The following is a 5620-nucleotide window of genomic DNA, read 5'->3' as shown; positions in this document are numbered from 1 at the left end:
GAGAGAGAGAGAGAGAGAGATCCTATCTCGGAGGGCTCCTGCCCTCCGGGAGCCATGACGGCCAAGGACCAGAGGGGAAACCCTCCTCCCATCTAGGCGGGGAGGCCAATCAAGAAGAAGGAGGGAGGGGGGAGATCTCTCCCCCTCTCTCCCGGTGGCGCCGGCGCGCCCGCCGAGGAAACCATCATGACGGTGATCTACTCCAATAAAGTCACCGTCTTCATCAACACCTCCATCACCTTCCCTCATCTATATTCAGCGGTCCACTCTCCCGCAACCTGTTGTACCCCCTACTTGAACATGGTGTTTTTGTTGGGAATCGTTGCATGAAAAAAAAAATCTACGCACACGTAATGATCTATCCATGGAGATGTATAGCAATGAGTGGGAGAGTGTGTCTACGTACCCTAGTAGACCATAAGCGAAAGCGTTTCACAACGCGGATGATGTAGTCAAACTTTATTCGCGCTCCAACCGATCTAGTACCGAACGCACGGCACCTCCGCGTTCTGCACACGTTCAGCTCGGGGACGTCCTACGCCTTCTTGATCCAACAAGACGACAAGGTAGTAGATGAGTTTTGACAGCACGACGGCGTGGTGACAGTGATGGTGATGTGATCTCCGCAGGGCTTCGCCTAAGCACTACGAAAATATGACCGAGGAAGTAAACGGTGGACGGGGGCGCCGCACATGGCTAAGACAATGTTGTGTCCTTGTGTGGCATCCCCTCCCCACATATATATAGGTGGGAGGGGAGGAGGCAGCCCCTAGGGCGCCCCAAAAGACCTGGCGGCAGCCCTAGGGCTGTTGCCTTGCCCTGCGCCCCCTTTCCTTATTTGTACATGAGGGGGAAAGGAAAGGGAGATGGCTGCCTTAGGGCGCCTCCCCTTTCCTTCCCTCCCTCCTTTTGATACGGGGCTAAAACGGTGTAGGCCGATCTTTCACGATTGGAGTGGGATCCCTCGAAGAACACGAAGAACACGGGGAAGAACGAGGAGAAATCACAAGGGGAAAACACTCAAGAACAAGTCCAATCACACATCCACTAGACAATCAAACACACAAGATCCACAAAGGTACATGAACAACAAAAGGAAAGATACAAGGTAAAGTTTATCTCCATGAGGAGGTCTTGAAGGGGGTCCGCCCGTGAGGGGGTCTTGATGATATCCCGCGGGATCTTCTCCTAGATGGAGGTCTTGGCCTCCAATGGAGTAGTGGTCTCTCTCTCAAGAGTAGAGATAGGTAGGAGCAAGGCTCACATACAAATGAGCTATCACTTTGCTAACCCTAACTAGATGAAGGGGATGGAGTATATATAGGCTAGTCCACGAAGGGGTAAGTGAGGAGGGGATACATGGGCCTCTGGCCCGTCTCTGTGCGCAGGCAGGCGCCGGATGTCCGGGCTGGGGCCCGGATGTCCGGGCTCTCGTGAGACGCCGGATGTCCGGGGCGGTTGACCGGATGTCCGTCCTGAAGTGGCCAAGCTACTGGATAGGGGCGCCAGATTTCCGGGGGAGAGCGCCGGATGTCCGGTGGTTTCCGAGGCGCCGGATGTCCGGGCACACGGGCCGGATGTCCGACCGCTGATGCTTCGGCCGTCTTGTTGGTGCAGCTCCTCGGAGGCTACACAGGCGCCGGATGTCCGGCCTCTGGCCCGGATGTACGGCCGATGTAGCTTCAGTAGCTCCGTCTTCTTCCCTCGTCACTTCCAGGCTTCCCTCGCGGATGGTGTAGTTGTTCCTTGGCGCTTGCACTCCTCCTCGACATCCATGAAGCTTCGACAATACCTATGCATGCACACGGGAGAAGTGTCAATTAGTATACCATCCTCGAAGGGGTCAAGTGAGCACGTGTAAAGGAGAAGATTCACCTTTATGTATGAGAAGTAGAGGTCGCACGTGTCACTTGCCAAATGGACTCTTGACATGGTGATAACCATAGGATGCTCCGCATCATCCCCCCCCCCTGGAAAAGATCCAACCTCGGATCGAAAACCAAATCACCATGGGAAAGAGATGGCGGTGCCGTGTTGAAGTGGTCGATCACCAAGCACTCATCGTCTAGTAGCTCAAAATGGGCACTCGCCAATGTCACACCGTTTTGTGATTCCTTCAAAAGGAGAAAATAGAACAAACACTTGGAAAAACAAATGTGGTTAGCGGTAGTGCAAAACCCAGCATTCAAGAGGTGATTCACCAAACAAGTGTCATCATCAAGCATAGCATAGGGTGTGACAAAGGATTGTGACATGACATGTAAGCATATGAATTGAGCAAAATCAAGGTCATCATGGAAACAAGCATGTAAATATGAGGTAGAGATGCAAATATGTGTGACAAGAGAATAAGCATCTACCTCAAGGTCATAGAAAACAAGCATCAAGCACTCAATGAAAGGTCTATGGTAGGCATAAGAAGTATTCACAACACCAAATAAAATGAAGTGTCTAAACACATGGGACAAGTGCAGGACAATCCAAGCATAACGTGCATAGGGTGTAGTGAATATAGTGTGGCACTCAACACAATAGAAAGAGCAATTGTTCATCATGTGTGAGGCAATCAAGTGAATCATGTGACAAGCAAAGGGACATGGCATATGTGAAGAAGTGACATTGTTGCAACCAAACATATGATAGTAGCAAGTAGTCCAAGAATTGGATGCAACACACAAGGTATATATGTCATGAAGCATGGAAATGTGGCAATCATGGGTGAAAGTAATATCTCAAACATGCGTGCAAATGGTGCAAGCAACACATGAAGTATGATCCACAATATTCAAGCTCAAGAAGGATGTGACCTTGAAAGCGTGTCCTTATGCATTCTTCACAATGCCGAAGTTGTAGGAAGTATGGTGTAAAAGCGAGTCGTGGTAGAATATATGAGGCTCGCTCTCAAGAGCTCGAATGGTCAACTCACATGAAGTGGAAGTCGACACGAAGTCCAAGTATCCTACACATGCACACAACAAAACAAAGAACGTATGCACATGGTAGATAAACACATCATCCATCATGATGGTTCTCATCTTTTGCACATAACCATTAGAAGCACAAGTGCATGAATAATATGATGCAACAATGGCGATATTCATGGCACTAGGTATATGGTGCAAAGAAGTAAGACAAGCATGCTTCACAAGAACTATGTCAAAATCTCAAAATATATGCGAGAATGCTATGGGTGCAGTCTCATGAGCAAGAAGAGAATCATTGTTGCACTCAATACATGGCAAATCTAGCATGAGAGAGGCAACACATGGAGATATATGACAAGAAATAGTATGAATCATGTGCAAAGCATATAGATGGTTGTCATCAACCGCATGAAATGAGCAAGTATGAGTCATTGGTGATGCAACATAAGCAAGCATAGTAATCAAGTCGTGCAAACTAGTGGAGCGAAGATGCAACACACTGGAAGAAATCATGACAATCATGTCATGTGAGCAAATAATAGGCATAGGGAATGCACATGACATATCACAAGCACGAACACAAAGCAAGATGACAGTATCATCATAGGAATGGTGCACAAAAGGAACATGGCAAGAACAAGCAATATCTCCATCAAGCTTGCAAATACACATACAAGTACTAGAATCAATCATGTGTAATGCAAAGCATGGGTCACAAATGCATGTCAAAGGCATAGGAATGAGCATATCATGCAACGTGAACATGGCAAGATGGGCAAATGATATATAATGGACAATAAGCCATAACCATGTGAGGGACATGTAGAAGAAATGCGCGAAGTGTTTGCGCGAAGAGAGCGGTGGGAAAGACAATCCACGTGATCCCAATTCATCATTGCTCTCTAGAGCTCGTTTTGTCAACTCATGGGATTGTGTATACATGGGTACCTTCACCTATGTTACCTTTTTCATTCCACTCAAGTGGTGTAGGTGAGGTGGGAAAGACCAAATGGTGGTCATCTTCATCTTGATGGAACCATGTGGGGGGTGCATCATATTCCACCAGGGCCATCGTCTTGTCCAAAGGGAGGACGAAGTCGTCAAGGATCGGCACGTCATCATAAATGGGACCTAGCACCAAATGAGAAGACACAATAGAGGTAGAGGTCAAGTTGTTAGAAATGCAAATGGCCTCACGAGACCTATCAACTATCTCACTCTCTCTATGTGGTGGTTCACTCACTCCCTCAAAGTAGGTGCACTCAAAGTCACATATGGTGGAGTCACTCATCTCACACAAGTGGTGGGGGTTGTGGCTCTCCTCACAAGGAAAGTGGGGAAACTCATTATATATGGGGCGAGTGGTGAAGTCACTCTCACTCTCAATATGGTGGCAGAAGTCACTCAAGTCATCATACGTCGCCGTGGTCAAAGGGAAAATCCCATGCTCAACCGTCTCGTTGTCGTCGCCGTGGATGAAGGCCGAAGATGGCACAATGTCACTCTCCTTCATGACCGAAGGGAAAATTCCATGCTCGATCATCTCATCACCGTCACCATGGATGAAGGCCGAAGATGGCACATCATCACTCTCACCTCCAAAGATGGAAGCATCATCCTTGCTTGCCACCTTGTCACTCGCCTCCAAAGCTTGGTCCTTGAGGGTCTCCGTAGTCATACTCGTCGCTGCACCGTCTTGAAAAAGAGTCGTGGTAGACTCGGCACCATCAATGCCACAAAGAGGGGTGGCGGTGAAGTAGAACTTGGGAGCATTGTCTTGGAGCTCGTTGGGCTTGGACATCTTGGTGGTACTAGCCTCATGCTCATCGTAGAGCTTGGTTGCTGCGAAGTATGCTTGGGGTGGAGAAGCCTTGGCCCTTATGAGTTCTTGTTCCGCCTGGAGAGCACCAATGTAGTAGTCGTCGAAGGACTTGTAGTTCTTGAGGAAGATAGTCTTGGAGATGTCGTTGTGCAATCCCATCATGAAGTGTAACTTCATCGAAATGGGGTCGTCCATGCTGGCTCGTTACAAGGCAATCTTAATCTCCTTGAAGTACGCGTTGATGGACTTGGATCCTTGGATGGTGTTCTCCAATTGGCATTGAAGTTGTTCCGTGTAGGTTGGAGTCACGAACTCTCACCGCAAAGCTCTCTTCGTCTTGGGCCAACTCATGTCGTAGTACTCCGAAGGTGTGTGAAACCACCATGCCGATGCATAGTCGTGGAAGTTTCTTGTGGCGCACTTCACTTGATCTTCGGGACGAACTTGATGTAGCTTGAGGTAGTCGTCCATCAAAAGCTCCCACTCGAGATACTCCTCGGGTTCTTGAGTCCCATAGAAAGGAATCTCATTGTCGGTGTCGAGGTCGTAGTAGCTCGTGGAAGTCACGGACTTGAGCTTGGGGAGCTTCTCTTGAGCATAGTCTTGAGGTGCTTGTTGGCGAAGATGCCGTATGTCCGTAGGCGAAGATGCCTTGAAGTTGCTTGGTGAATATGCCAAGGGAGACGGTGAAGTCGTTGAGCGGTTGTTGGTGTTGAGCTTTTGACCTTCACGTTCTTGTTGGTGATGGTGTCGATGCCGATGTGATCTTGCCGGAGATGGTAGCTTGGAAGGATGTGCTCTTGAGCGTCTTCTCGAAGATGAGGAAGATCGCTTGTATGACTTGATGAGGGCTTTGATCTCCTCCATTTTAGCT

This window comes from Triticum dicoccoides, chromosome 6B (genome assembly GCF_002162155.2).
Source record: "Triticum dicoccoides isolate Atlit2015 ecotype Zavitan chromosome 6B, WEW_v2.0, whole genome shotgun sequence".
Lineage (NCBI taxonomy): Eukaryota > Viridiplantae > Streptophyta > Magnoliopsida > Poales > Poaceae > Triticum > Triticum dicoccoides.
The sequence above is the reverse complement of the archived record's forward strand: the minus strand, read 5'-3'. Positions refer to the sequence as shown.